General features: G+C 44.5%; 1 protein-coding gene and 1 pseudogene across 5 annotated transcripts in view; both read left to right on the forward strand.

The window, feature by feature from the left end:
* The window catches only part of LOC135518469 (endonuclease domain-containing 1 protein-like), a 40,036-nt pseudogene extending 31,971 nt beyond the window's left edge, over positions 1-8,065 (forward strand).
* The window catches only part of mast4 (microtubule associated serine/threonine kinase family member 4), a 215,220-nt gene that overhangs the window by 143,849 nt on the left and 56,211 nt on the right, over positions 1-15,160 (forward strand). The gene's annotated exons all lie outside the window — the stretch shown is intronic.

The raw sequence follows: 15,160 nt of genomic DNA on the forward strand, positions 1-15,160 counted from the left end.
CATCCTGTTCTCTCTCTCTCTGTTCCTCCTGTTCTCATCCTGTTCTACTCTCTCTCTGTTCCTCCCTGTCTCATCCTGTTCTATCTCTGTTCCTCCCTGTCTCACTCTCTCTCTGTTCCTCCCTGTCTCATCCTGTTCTACTCTCTCTCTGTTCCTCCCTGTCTCATCCTGTTCTACTCTCTCTCTGTTCCTCCCTGTCTCATCCTGTTCTACTCTCTCTCTCTGTTCCTCCCTGTCTCATCCTGTTCTACTCTCTCTCTGTTCCTCCCTGTCTCATCCTGTTCTACTCTCTCTCTGTTCCTCCCTGTCTCATCCTGTTCTACTCTCTCTCTGTTCCTCCCTGTCTCATCCTGTTCTACTCTCATCTGTTCCTCCCTGTCTCATCCTGTTCTCTCTCTCTGTTCCTCCCTGTCTCATCCTGTTCTACTCTCTCTCTCTGTTCCTCCCTGTCCTCATCCTGTTCTACTCTCTCTCTGTTCCTCCCTGTCTCATCCTGTTCTACTCTCTCTCTGTTCCTCCCTGTCTCATCCTGTTCTACTCTCTCTCTCTGTTCCTCCCTGTCTCATCCTGTTCTACTCTCTCTCTGTTCCTCCCTGTCTCATCCTGTTCTACTCTCTCTCTGTTCCTCCCTGTCTCATCCTGTTCTACTCTCTCTCTGTTCCTCCCTGTCTCATCCTGTTCTACTCTCTCTGTTCCTCCCTGTCTCATCCTGTTCTACTCTCTCTCTGTTCCTCCCTGTCTCATCCTGTTCTACTCTCTCTCTGTTCCTCCCTGTCTCATCCTGTTCTACTCTCTCTCTGTTCCTCCCTGTCTCATCCTGTTCTACTCTCTCTCTGTTCCTCCCTGTCTCATCCTGTTCTACTCTCTCTCTCTGTTCCTCCCTGTCTCATCCTGTTCTACTCTCTCTCTGTTCCTCCCTGTCTCATCCTGTTCTACTCTCTCTCTGTTCCTCCCTGTCTCATCCTGTTCTACTCTCTCTCTCTGTTCCTCCCTGTCTCATCCTGTTCTGTCTCATCTCTCTCTCTGTTCCTCCCTGTCTCATCCTGTTCTACTCTCTCTCTGTTCCTCCCTGTCTCATCCTGTTCTACTCTCTCTGTTCCTCCCTGTCTCATCCTGTTCTACTCTCTCTCTGTTCCTCCCTGTCTCATCCTGTTCTACTCTCTCTCTGTTCCTCCCTGTCTCATCCTGTTCTACTCTCTCTCTGTTCCTCCCTGTCTCATCCTGTTCTACTCTCTCTGTTCCTCTGTTCCTCCCTGTCTCATCCTGTTCTACTCTCTCTCTCTCTGTTCCTCCCTGTCTCATCCTGTTCTACTCTCTCTCTCTGTTCCTCCCTGTCTCATCCTGTTCTACTCTCTCTCTGTTCCTCCCTGTCCCATCCTGTTCTACTCTCTCTCTGTTCCTCCCTGTCTCATCCTGTTCTACTCTCTCTCTCTGTTCCTCCCTGTCTCATCCTGTTCTACTCTCTCTCTGTTCCTCCCTGTCTCATCCTGTTCTACTCTCTCTCTCTGTCCTCCTCCCTGTCTCATCCTGTTCTACTCTCTCTCTCTGTTCCTCCCTGTCTCATCCTGTTCTACTCTCTCTCTCTGTTCCTCCCTGTCTCATCCTGTTCTACTCTCTCTCTGTTCCTCCCTGTCTCATCCTGTTCTACTCTCTCTCTGTTCCTCCCTGTCTCATCCTGTTCTACTCTCTCTCTCTGTTCCTCCCTGTCTCATCCTGTTCTACTCTCTCTCTGTTCCTCCCTGTCTCATCCTGTTCTACTCTCTCTGTTCCTCCCTGTCTCATCCTCCCTGTCTCATCCTGTTCATCCTGTTCTCTCTCTCTGTTCCTCCCTGTCTCATCCTGTTCTACTCTCTCTCTGTTCCTCCCTGTCTCATCCTGTTCTACTCTCTCTCTGTTCCTCCCTGTCTCATCCTGTTCTACTCTCTCTGTTCCTCCCTGTCTCATCCTGTTCTACTCTCTCTCTGTTCCTCCCTGTCTCATCCTGTTCTCATCCTCTCTCTCTGTTCCTCCCTGTCTCATCCTGTTCTACTCTCTCTCTCTGTTCCTCCCTGTCCATCCTGTTCTACTCTCTCTCTCTGTTCCTCCCTGTCTCATCCTGTTCTACTCTCTCTCTGTTCCTCCCTGTCTCATCCTGTTCTACTCTCTCTCTGTTCCTCCCTGTCTCATCCTGTTCTACTCTCTCTCTCTGTTCCTCCCTGTCTCATCCTGTTCTCTCTCTCTCTGTTCCTCCCTGTCTCATCCTGTTCTACTCTCTCTCTGTTCCTCCCTGTCTCATCCTGTTCTACTCTCTCTCTCTGTTCCTCCCTGTCTCATCCTGTTCTACTCTACTCTCTCTGTTCCTCCCTGTCTCATCCTGTTCTACTCTCTCTCTGTTCCTCCCTGTCTCATCCTGTTCTACTCTCTCTCTCTGTTCCTCCCTGTCTCATCCTGTTCTACTCTCTCTCTCTGTTCCTCCCTGTCTCATCCTGTTCTACTCTCTCTCTCTCTGTTCCTCCCTGTCTCATCCTGTTCTACTCTCTCTCTGTTCCTCCCTGTCTCATCCTGTTCTACTCTCTCTCTGTTCCTCCCTGTCTCATCCTGTTCTACTCTCTCTCTGTTCCTCCCTGTCTCATCCTGTTCTACTCTCTCTCTGTTCCTCCCTGTCTCATCCTGTTCTCACTCTCTCTCTGTTCCTCCCTGTCTCATCCTGTTCTACTCTCTCTCTCTGTTCCTCCCTGTCTCATCCTGTTCTACTCTCTCTCTCTGTTTCCTCCCTGTCTCTGTTCCTCCCTGTCTCATCCTGTTCTACTCTCTCTCTGTTCCTCCCTGTCTCATCCTGTTCTACTCTCTCTCTGTTCCTCCCTGTCTCATCCTGTTCTACTCTCTCTCTGTTCCTCCCTGTCTCATCCTGTTCTACTCTCTCTCTGTTCCTCCCTGTCTCATCCTGTTCTCTCTCTCTGTTCCTCCCTGTCTCATCCTGTTCTACTTCTCTGTTCCTCCCTGTCTCATCCTGTTCTACTCTCTCTCTGTTCCTCCCTGTCTCATCTCATCCTGTTCCCATCCTCTCTCTCTGTTCCTCCCTGTCTCATCCTGTTCTACTCTCTCTGTTCCTCCCTGTCTCATCCTGTTCTACTCTCTCTCTGTTCCTCCCTGTCTCATCCTGTTCTACTCTCTCTCTGTTCCTCCCTGTCTCATCCTGTTCTACTCTCTCTCTGTTCCTCCCTGTCTCATCCTGTTCTACTCTCTCTCTGTTCCTCCCTGTCTCATCCTGTTCTACTCTCTCTCTGTTCCTCCCTGTCTCATCCTGTTCTACTCTCTCTGTTCCTCCCTGTCTCATCCTGTTCTACTCTCTCTGTTCCTCCCTGTCTCATCCTGTTCTACTCTCTCTCTGTTCCTCCCTGTCTCATCCTGTTCTACTCTCTCTCTCTGTTCCTCCTGTCTCATCCTGTTCTACTCTCTCTCTGTTCCTCTCCTCCCTGTCTCATCCTGTTCTACTCTCTCTCTGTTCCTCCCTGTCTCATCCTGTTCTACTCTCTCTCTCTCTGTTCCTCCCTGTCTCATCCTGTTCTACTCTCTCTCTGTTCCTCCCTGTCTCATCCTGTTCTACTCTCTCTCTGTTCCTCCCTGTCTCATCCTGTTCTATCCTGTTCTCTCTCTCTGTTCCTCCCTGTCTCATCATGTTCTACTCTCTCTCTCTGTTCCTCCCTGTCTCATCCTGTTCTACTCTCTCTCTGTTCCTCCCTGTCTCATCCTGTTCTACTCTCTCTGTTCCTCCCTGTCTCATCCTGTTCTACTCTCTCTCTGTTCCTCCCTGTCTCATCCTGTTCTACTCTCTCTGTTCCTCCCTGTCCATCCTCCCTGTCTGTTCCTCCCTGTTCATCCTGTTCTACTCTCTGTTCCTCCCTGTCTCATCCTGTTCTACTCTCTCTCTGTTCCTCCCTGTCTCATCCTGTTCTCTCTCTCTCTCTGTTCCTCCCTGTCTCATCCTGTTCTACTCTCTCTGTTCTCCCTGTCTCATCCTGTTCTACTCTCTCTCTGTTCCTCCCTGTCTCATCCTGTTCTACTCTCTCTCTGTTCCTCCCTGTCTCATCCTGTTCTACTCTCTCTCTGTTCCTCCCTGTCTCATCCTGTTCTACTCTCTCTCTCTGTTCCTCCCTGTCTCATCCTGTTCTACTCTCTCTCTCTGTTCCTCCCTGTCTCATCCTGTTCTACTCTCTCTCTCTGTTCCTCCCTGTCTCATCCTGTTCTACTCTCTCTCTGTTCCTCCCTGTCTCATCTCATCCTGTTCTATCTACTCTCTCTGTTCCTCCCTGTCTCATCCTGTTCTACTCTCTCTCTCTGTTCCTCCCTGTCTCATCCTGTTCTACTCTCTCTCTGTTCCTCCCTGTCTCATCCTGTTCTATCCTCTCTCTCTGTTCCTCCCTGTCTCATCCTGTTCTACTCTCTCTGTTCCTCCCTGTCTCATCCTGATCTACTCTCTCTGTTCCTCCCTGTTCCATCCTGTTCTACTCTCTCTCTGTTCCTCCCTGTCCATCCTGTTCTACTCTCTCTGTTCCTCCCTGTCTCATCCTGTTCTACTCTCTGTTCCTCCCTGTCTCATCCTGTTCTACTCTCTCTCTCTGTTCCTCCCTGTCTCATCCTGTTCTACTCATCCTGTTCCTCCCTGTCTCATCCTCTACTCTCTGTTCCTCCCTGTCTCATCCTGTTCTACTCTCTCTGTTCCTCCCTGTCTCATCCTGTTCCTCCCCGTCTCATCCTCTCTCTCTCTGTTCCTCCCCTGTCTCATCCTGTTCTACTCTCTCTCTCTGTTCCTCCTGTCTCATCCTGTTCTACTCTCTCTCTCTGTTCCTCCCTGTCTCATCCTGTTCTACTCTCTCTCTGTTCCTCCCTGTCTCATCCTGTTCTACTCTCTGTTCCTCCCTGTCTCATCATGTTCTACTCTCTCTCTGTTCCTCCCTGTCTCATCCTGTTCTACTCTCTGTTCCTCCCTGTCTCATCCTGTTCTACTCTCTCTCTGTTCCTCCCTGTCTCATCCTGTTCTACTCTCTCTCTGTTCCTCCCTGTCTCATCCTGTTCTCATCCAGTTCTACTCTCTCTCTGTTCCTCCCTGTCTCATCCTGTTCTACTCTCTCTCTCCCTGTCTCATCCTCCCTGTCTCATCCTGTTCTCCCTCATCCTCTCTCTCTCTCTGTTCCTCCCTGTCTCATCCTGTTCTACTCTCTCTCTCTCTGTTCCTCCCTGTCTCATCCTGTTCTACTCTCTCTGTTCCTCCCTGTCTCATCCTGTTCTACTCTCTCTGTTCCTCCCTGTCTCATCCTGTTCTACTCTGTTCCTCCCTGTCTCATCCTGTTCTACTCTCTCTGTTCCTCCCTGTCTCATCATCTCTGTTCCTCCCTGTCTATCCTGTTCTACTCTCTCTCTGTTTCCTCCCTGTCTCATCCTGATCTACTCTCTCTCTGTCATCCTGCCTTGGTCTTAGTATTGTGTGTTTTAGTTTATTACTGTTAGTCAGACCAGTCTCAGGTGTGATCATGGGGTTCTCTATATTGTATTTCCGTATCCTGTTTGGGGTTTGTAGTGTCTGGGTTGGTAGTTGATTAGGGGTGTGTGTGTGTGTTTATTAGGTTGGCTGCCTGAGGCGGTTCTCAATCAGAGTCAGGTGCTTCTCATCCGTTGTCGCTGATTGGGAACCGTATTTACTCTCTCTCTCTGGTAGCCTGTTTTTCGCTTTGCATTTCGTGGGTGATTGTTCCTGTCTCTGTGTAGTGTGCACCAGTCAGGCTGTATTAGGTTTCATTCTGTTTGTTGTTTTCTTTGTATTTATTTAGTTATTTCCCTATGTCCCATAGTTAGTTCGTTTTGTCTTTATAATAAACATGAGTAACTTACACGCTGTTCATTTCGGGTCCGACTCTCCTTCAACAACAAAAGAACGCTGTTACACTCTCTCTGTTCCTCCCCGCGTGTCATTAGCCACCTCTTGCGCTCCGTCAGTAGATTAGTGGAGTTCCGTGTGGTAGAGGGGATTAATCAAAATCACACAACAACAACAAAAATTAAAACAATAGATATAGTTATAACAATATATATACAATAGATATAATATATTATATATATATATATATATATTACTGAATGCAACACGTAATTCCAGAACAGTCCCACTGTGGTAATAGTGTGATGTGTATCTTCTGACAGACTCTATGCTGAGTAAAGTCATGTTTTTATCCTAAAAACGTTTTTCTACCAGAACCAAAGTGTGGATGCAGTCACTATTTAGAGCAGTCTAATTCATTAACCCAGAACTATAATCTTGTGTGATTAAGTTCTGGGTCCATACGAGTCAGAAACTACAGTAGGTGAGTCACATGTTATTTGTTACAGCAGTTTCCATTGAAATTAACAGAGGTGTTTATGCAAATCAACCCTTTCTGTCTTGACATCTGAAGGAGGAGTCTCTGAAAACCTATTTAAATCAGTCTGTCCTGGACTCAGCTCAACAGTCTCCAGTCTACCAACTGGTCTCTGTAACTTCATCTTTGTCTCTGTGGTGTACAGTCTTCAGGTGATGATGGGGGTATTGAATCATCTCTCTACTCCTCCTCCTCTCTCTCCTTCCTCCTGCTCTCTCTCATGTAGTGGTTAAGTTCAGTGATGTTCCACAGTGCAAGACGTTCTTCCTGGAGGGGACAACTCCAAATCTCCCAGGTATTTTGGTTGGTGGGACAGTCCAGAACCAGAACCGCTACAAGCCGATCTGCCAGAAGTACAACAACATCTACAGGTTTGCAACTCTGTACGACACGACCAACAAGATCCCTGTGTTCTCAGCCTACACCTTCACTGGTAAGGTAGTTGGTAGACCAAAACAGTCCTGGATGATAGAGCCTCAGGTAGTTCTAATCTCTATTCATTCAACAGTTGTATTTGTTTACTGGTATACTGTATATTACAGACAGTTATGTTACCAAGTCAGTCATGGATGATCGAGCCTCAGGAAGTTTTAATCTCTATTCATTCAACATGTGTATTAATTTACTGCTATAGACACGAATGCACCTTCATTACTTTCAGTTTAAGTCTGGATTGTTAAATTGTGAACTTGTTAATGTCTAAACGTGTTAAAGAGTTTTAATGTCTAAACTTGTTACAGAGTTGTCATGTATAAACTTGTTACAGAGTTGTAATGTCTAAACGTGTTAAAGAGTTTTAATGTCTAAACTTGTTGAAGAGTTGTAATGTCTAAACTTGTTACAGAGTTGTCATGTATAAACTTGTTACAGAGTTGTAATGTCTAAACTTGTTACAGAGTTGTAATGTCTAAACTTGTTACAGAGTTGTAATGTCTAAACTTGTTACAGAGTTGTAATGTCTAAACTTGTTACAGAGTTGTAATGTCTAAACTTGTTACAGAGTTGTAATGTCTAAACTTGTTACAGAGTTGTAATGTCTGACTGATGTTTCTGCAGCTTGAAAATATAAATAACCAAAGTGACATGAAGGTGGATAATCAAGCTGTCACAAACCAGGCTATGGACACAGACTACAAAAAGAACAACCTGCGTCTGGACAGAGGTCACCTTTCCCATGTTCGTACGCACCTGATGATGATACCAAGAGGTCCACTTTCACCCTGACAAACGCCGTTCCCCAGGAACGTGGCTTCAACCGAGGCAGATGGAAGGCAATGGAGTGCAGGTTAGAACGGCTCTTGAGCTTAACTGTAAGGATAACAACAACAAGATAAAAGCCTATGTGGTGACTGGAGCCGTGCCCAGCAACAGCAGCAGCAACAACACACTGAGCAACAGAGTGAACATCCCAGATCACCTGTGGACAGCCTTCTGCTGTTACAACAACAACCTGAGTCAGTGGGTGGCCCAAGCACACTGGGGTGAGAACCAAAAGGAGGACAACGGGACAACATTGATACCGGAATCCTTGGGAGCACTCGAAGGCAAGTTGAACCAAATCTACAATGTCGGAGTCAAGGTGTTTGACAATGAATGTCCAAGAAACGTTGTATTAAAGGACGAGCAGGTTAAGCAGGGAAAAAGAGGTTCAGGGAAGTGAACGGAGAGGGGAACGGAGAGGGGAACGGAGAGGGGAACGGAGAGGGGAACGGAGAAGGGGAAAAAGAAGGTGAGAAAATCAAGGGCGTTAAGGATTGTGATGGCAGGGATGGATGTGATTGTGACTGTGATGAAAAGTATTGAGTTTTGTCCAGTGGTAATTCCTATTATCCTCTTTGACTAGTACACATTCCTAAAGGTACACGGGTTATAAGGGTTAAGTAATAAGGGTTATAAGGGTTTAGTAATAATGGTAATCATGGTTATAAGGGTTAAGTAATAATGGTTATAAGGTTTAAGTTATAATGGTTATAAGGGTTTAATGGCTATAAGGGTTTAATGGCTATAGGGTTTAATATTATAAGGGTTTAATGGCTATAAGGGTTTAATGGCTATAAGGGTTTAATGCTATAAGGGTTTAATGGCTATAAGGGTTTAATGGCTATAAGGGTTTAATGGCTATATGGTTTAATGGCTATAAGGGTTAAGTTATAAGGGTTATAAGGGTTAAGTTATAGGGTTATAGGGTTAAGTTATAAGGGTTATAAGGGTTAAGTTATAAGGGTTGTTATAATGGTTATAAGGGTTAAGATTATAATGGCTATAAGGGTTTAATGGCTATAAGGGTTACAAGGGTTAAGTTTTAATGGTTATAAGGGTTACAGGGGTTAAGTTTTAATGGTTATAAGGGTTACAGGGGTTAAGTTTTAATGGTTATAAGGGTTAAGTTATAAGTGTTATAAGCCATGGTTCTAATTAAACTAGTTTAAGGCTTGTGAAGGTTAAAGACACGCTACATTACTTTGGCTACTAAGAAAGTCTATTTTTAAACCTCCCACTTTGGGCTGGATGTCAATATGTCGTTCATACATGAGTCTATGAGCAGAAAACCATTTCCCTACAATTCACCCCCCTTCCCTACCAATTTGAGTCTGAGCCATGAGCATCAGCCCTCACATTTTTGAGTGAAAACTAGTGTGGTGGCAGAATTTGTGTTGAACTGTTGTAACTTTTAAGGGACATGTTCTGTGTTGGACTGTGATGTCATGTCTTTCATAGAGTCCTGGTGTGTCTGTACCTTAAACACACCTTAAACACAAGGCCATTGTGTTCTAGAACTGTTGCTGGTATAAATAACTGTTGTGTAACAATCTGATGATATTATCACCTCCCACTATATAAGGGACATGGAACCATTTACTCAGGAGGTTCTTCCCTGTGAAATCAGAATCATGTCCCCTGCAGCTGCTTGATTAAACATGTTTCTATACAATTAAAAAGTCTCTGCCTTCATCTTTGGATCTAATTTTCCGCAATATTTGGTGTGACAGCCAGATGGACTCGGACATCACTCTGGCCACAACTTTAAAAATACTGTCTGTTGTCCAGCCGAGCCTTAATGGTGAAAGACCTCTTGTCCTCCTCAGCCACAAAATGTTGGTGTTCAATTTGGCAGAACTGTCTCTTCCTATAATAATGAATCTAACCAGTTAACATTAATCAATGGAGCACAGTGGTGTCTCCAATAGGAGGGATTGGTTTACCTATAATCACCTGAAACATACTGTTGGACCAGTATATTAGGAGGGATTGGTTACTCTATAATCACCTGAAACATACTGTTGGACCAGTATATTAGGAGGGATTGGTTTACCTATAATCACCTGAAACATACTATTGGACCAGTATATTAGGAGGGATTGGTTTACCTATAATCACCTGGAAACATACTGTTGGACCAGTATATTAGGAGGGATTGGTTTACCTATAATCACCTGAAACATACTGTTGGACCAGTTTTTAGCAGAAATTGGATCGCCTGCAAGTAAGAGTTGGTTATTCTGCATTTGAATGCTGCAGCAACAGGAAGTGAATAGCCTACAGTAGGAAATTGAATAATCTACAGCAGGAATTGAATAGCCTACAGCAGGAAGTGAATAGCCTACAGTAGGAACTGAATAGCCTACAGTAGGAATTGAATAGCCTACAGCAGGAAGTGAATAGCCTACAGTAGGAATTGAAATAGCCCACAGCAGGAAGTGAATAGCCTACAGTAGGTTGAATAGCCTACAGCAGAAGTGAATAGCCTACAGCAGGAAGTGAATAGCCTAGAGCAGGAAGTGCATAGCCTACAGCAGAAATTGAATAGCCTACAGCAGGAAGTAATATCCTACAGCAGGAAGGGAATAGCCTACAGCAGGAAGTGAATAGCCTACAGCAGGAAGTGAATAAGCCTACAGCAGGAAGTGAATAGCCTACAGCAGTTATACTGAAACCTACCCCCAGGGTTCGCTGTCAGGGAACACAAGTATAAATGTGATTCACTTTCTTTCCTTCAGATTTTGAAACGGTCCATTTATATTTTTCCAACGGGGATATACATTTGGGTGAGGTTTTCCTCGCCTGAGGAGCCTGGTTTCACTGCAAAAAATAAATGAAACCATCTAGTGTTCAGCTATAAATAACAACACAATGTCCAATTTTTATTAAGTCAGTTTTAAGAAGAAATTCTTAGTTTCAATGACGGCCCCTAGGAACAGTGGGTTAGCTGGTCTAGGAACAGTGGGTTAACTGGTCTAGGAACAGTGGGTTAGCTGGTCTAGGAACAGTGGGTTAGCTGGTCTAGGAACAGGGTTAGCTGGTCTAGGAACAGTGGGTTAACTGGTCTAGGAACAGTGGGTTAGCCCTGGTCTAGGAACAGTGGGTTAGCTGGTCTAGGAACAGTGGGTTAACTGGTCTAGGAACAGTGGGTTAACTGGTCTAGGAACAGTGGGTTAACTGGTCTAGGAACAGTGGGTTAGCTGGTCTAGGAACAGTGGGTTAGCTGGTCTAGGAACAGTGGGTTAACTGGTCTAGGAACAGTGGGTTAGCTGGTCTAGGAACAGTGGGTTACTGGTCTAGGAACAGTGGGTTAGCTGGTCTAGGAACAGTGGGTTAACTGGTCTAGGAACAGTGGGTTAACTGGTCCAGGAACAGTGGGTTAGCTGGTCTAGGAACAGTGGGTTAGCTGGTCTAGGAACAGTGGGTTAACTGGTCCAGGAACAGTGGGTTTGGTCTAGGAACAGTGGGTTAACTGGTCTAGGAACAGTGGGTTAACTGGTCTAGGAACAGTGGGTTAGCTGGTCTAGGAACAGGGTTAACTGGTCTGGGAACAGTGGGTTAGCTGGTCTAGGAACAGTGGGTTAGCTGGTCTAGGAACAGTGGTTAACTGGTCCAGGAACAGTGGGTTAGCTGGTCTAGAACAGTGGTTAACTGCCTTGTTCAGTGGCAGAACAACATATGTTTCCCTTCTCAGCTCAGGGATTCGATCTAGCAACCTTTCCCTCAGCTACAGTTTATTTATTATATGTGCAAAAGTACTATCTCACAACCCTGACGAAACATTTAGAAACAAAACATGCTAATTTTAAAATAAACCACAGGAGTATTCTGAGAGAGAATTACGAACAACTCTCAAGTAGTAAGACATTTGTGAAAGCAAAAAAAAATGTAAATACTACACAGGGCAATGGCCTTCATCAAACAACCACGACACATCAGTGACATGGCAGGAGATGTTTTGAAATCTGTGCTGCTTCGCATACAAGCCAGTGAATTATATGCGTGACAACTGGGTGGAGTCAGACGTACGCTAGTCTGGCACAGCTCCTGGTATACAGTTGATGTCTAGTTTACATACACTTAGGTTGTTGTCATTAAAACTCGTTTTCCAACCACTCCACAGATGTCTTGTTAACACACTATATTTTGGCAAGTCAGTTTGGACATCTACTTTGTGCACGACACAAGTCATTTTCCAACAATTGTTTACAGACAGATTATTTCACTTATAACTCACTGTATCACTATTCCAGTGGGTGAGAAGTCTACATACACTCAGTTTACATACACTAGTTTACATACACTAGTTTACATACACTAGTTTACATACTAGGTTGACTGCCTTTAAACAACTTGGAGAATTCCATAAAATGATGTCATGGCTACAGAAGCTTGGATTGGCTAATTGACGTCATTGAGTCAATTGAGTGTACTAACGGATGTATTTCCAAAACCTACCTTCAAACTCAGTGCCTCCTTTGCTTGACATCGTGGGAAAATCAAAAGAATCAGCTATGACCTCAGAAAAAAATGTAGACCTCCACAAGTCTGGTTGTCCTTGGAGCAATTTCCAAATGCCTGGAGGTTACCACGTTCATCTGTACAAACAATAGTACCCAAGTATAAACACCATGGGACCACGCAGCCGTCATACCGCTCAGGAAGGGAGACGTTCCTGTCTCCTAGAGATGAACGTGCTTTGGTGTGAAAAGTGTAAATCAATCCCAGAACAACAGCAAAGGACCTTGTGAAGATGCTGGAGGAAACAGGTACAAAAGTATCTATATCCACAGTAAAAAGAGTCCTACATCGACATAACCTGAAAGGCCGCTCAGCAAGGAAGAAGCCACTGCTCCAAAACGGCCATAAGAGCCGGGTTGTGACAAAAACTCCTTCTTATGTTTAATAGATGTATCGTATAGTGTGTGTGTGGCAGGCTTACAATGATGGCAAAAACAATCATTGAGAGGCGCTGACCCTGGTGCTAGAGGGGGTACAGCTAACCCTGGTGCTAGAGGGGGTACAGCTGACCCTGGTGTGAGAGGGGTACGCAGATGGAGGTTGAATGTTTGAAGATGTACGGGGCTATAAAACGTTTGGGAACCACTGCATAGGTCATGCAAGCCAACATTCAAGGAGCATTTTATGTAAACAATTAGCAAATAAATGTCCCACCTTTTAAATCACAATTACAAAACAATTTGTGGTAGATAGATCAGAATGAGTTGGGTAACATAAGTAATTCAGATGTCATATCTGTAATATTCTCATGTGAAATAGGTTTTATTAGAATGTATTTCTAATAGACTCTGGTGTTGGCAGTTGCATTTCTTCCCCTCAGCTGGTGCTCAGTCACTTGGGGCCCAGAGAGGAAGGTCAGGCTTGTCTTTTTACATGTCTCTGGTGCTAAGTGCAGAATATCAGAAAGGGAAGAGGACAGAATGGAACATTGTCTTCATATGTGAATGTAGAGTGGGAAAACAAGTATTTGATACACTGCTGCCGATTTTGCAGGTTTTCCTACTTACAAAGCATGAAGAGGTCTGTAATTTTTATCATAGGTACATCAGCAACTGTGAGAGACGGAATCTAAAACAAAAATCCAGAAACTCACATTGTATGATTTTAATGTCATTAGTAAGCGTTTTATTGCATGACATAAGTATTTGATCACCTACCAACCAGTAAGAATTCCGGCTCTAACAGACCTGTTAGTTTTTCTTGAAGAAGCCCTCCTGTTCTCCACTCATTACCTGTATATACATGCTTTGTAAGTAGGAAAACCTGCAAAATTGGCAGCGTATCAAATACTTGTTCTCCCCCTGTATCTGTTAAACTATGTTACTGGTTTAGCTAACTCTCCCAATTCAACACCTGTGATTACTGTATGCCTCGCTGTATGTCTCTCTCAAATGTCAATATGCACTTGTTTACTGTTGTTCAGGTTAGTTATCATTGTTTTAGTTTACAATGGAGCCCCTAGTTCCACTCTTCATACCCCTGATACCTCCCCTTTTGTCCCACCTCCCACACATGCAGTGACCTCACCCATTACAACCAGCATGTCCAGAGATACAACCTCTCTCATCATCACCCAGTGCCTGGGCTTACCTCCGCTGTACCCGCACCACCAATTACTTGTCTCCACAATGTCTGTGCTGCCAGTCACTCCCCTCAGTGAGCTTGTCCAGGAGTGGGGTCAAGAGAGGTTTACTTGAGATGGGAGTATCTAGAGTTGACAATTGAGTTATGCCATTGGATGAGGTAATGGTTCTGTGCTATGAAGTACCAGGAATGAGATTAGAACCTCGTCTTAGGACCAAACTGAACGATAGTTTATAGCAAATTCTATCTGGCTATGGGATACTCCTCTCTCTTAAGTAAAATTATTTATTTGTGAACTGTTCCTAAGATCTGTGGTTTGTCATGTAGGCTGAGAAAGTGGTGTATCTTGGCTATAAAAGATCTTTTGTCATTTTCTGTAGTCACTTTCAATGGTTCATTAGAGATAGCGCATCATTCAAAGTCAAAAGGCTATTGCAAAGCTCTTATTATTAAAGATGTAGTTTAAATATAACTCTGACTGGTGTATGGAAGTTTGTAACTCTCCTCAATTGGTAAAGCAGAAATAAGCCACCACAAATTGTATATGAAGTTTAATTATGTGACCTGCTTCAGCTGGTAATTGAAGAACTTAAAAATGTTTTACTTAAAGCGAAGCAGTTATTTTAAATATTATACATGAAGGTAGGTAAGACTGGGGAACAAAGTAACACAGCTAAATAACTCCAATTAGAAACCACGTAGAAAGCTCTTATTCAATGTGATAATGGTTGTGTCACAACTCCCATCAAGGTGGCTCCCCTTCACGTTCAGGTGGCGCTCGGCGGTAAATCGTGCGGTCTACTAGCTGCCAACGATCCCTTTTCCTTTCGTTTTGTTGGTCTATTGGCTTCACCTGTTCCTTGTTTGGGGGCCATGACTGTCACACTGTTCGCACTGTGCAAGCAATCGCATTATTGTTCTGTGTCACTGAAATCCAATTGTCTTCTGGTATAATATGACAAAAAAGCATACTATGCAGGCCTCTGTCCAAGCAAACAGCCATCTCCTATGGATGATGTCATTTTGGAAAACAGTTCAGTGAGTTCTCTAAGCTGACAACTAAATGTAGGATTCTGCTGATTAATAACATATGGCTATTGCTTCACTAAAAATGCATATTCCACCAAAAGCATCCCTTTTGATAAGTTGTGAAGACGTGGATGTCGATGAAGGCAGCCCCCCGCACCTCTATGATACAGAGGGGTTGGGTTAAATGTGGAAGACACATTTCAGTTGAAGGCATTGTTGTACAACTGACTAGGTATCCCCCTTTCCCTTGAAAGAGAGACAATGAGATGGGATATGATAATATTCATAAATGGGGAATCAGGGTTTGATTCCGGAGAGGAAGCCTGAGAAACAGCTACCACATCCTAGGAGGGCAGCAGGCACGCATATTAACC

Source organism: Oncorhynchus masou, chromosome 28 (assembly GCF_036934945.1).
Source record: "Oncorhynchus masou masou isolate Uvic2021 chromosome 28, UVic_Omas_1.1, whole genome shotgun sequence".
Taxonomy (NCBI): Eukaryota; Metazoa; Chordata; class Actinopteri; order Salmoniformes; family Salmonidae; genus Oncorhynchus; species Oncorhynchus masou.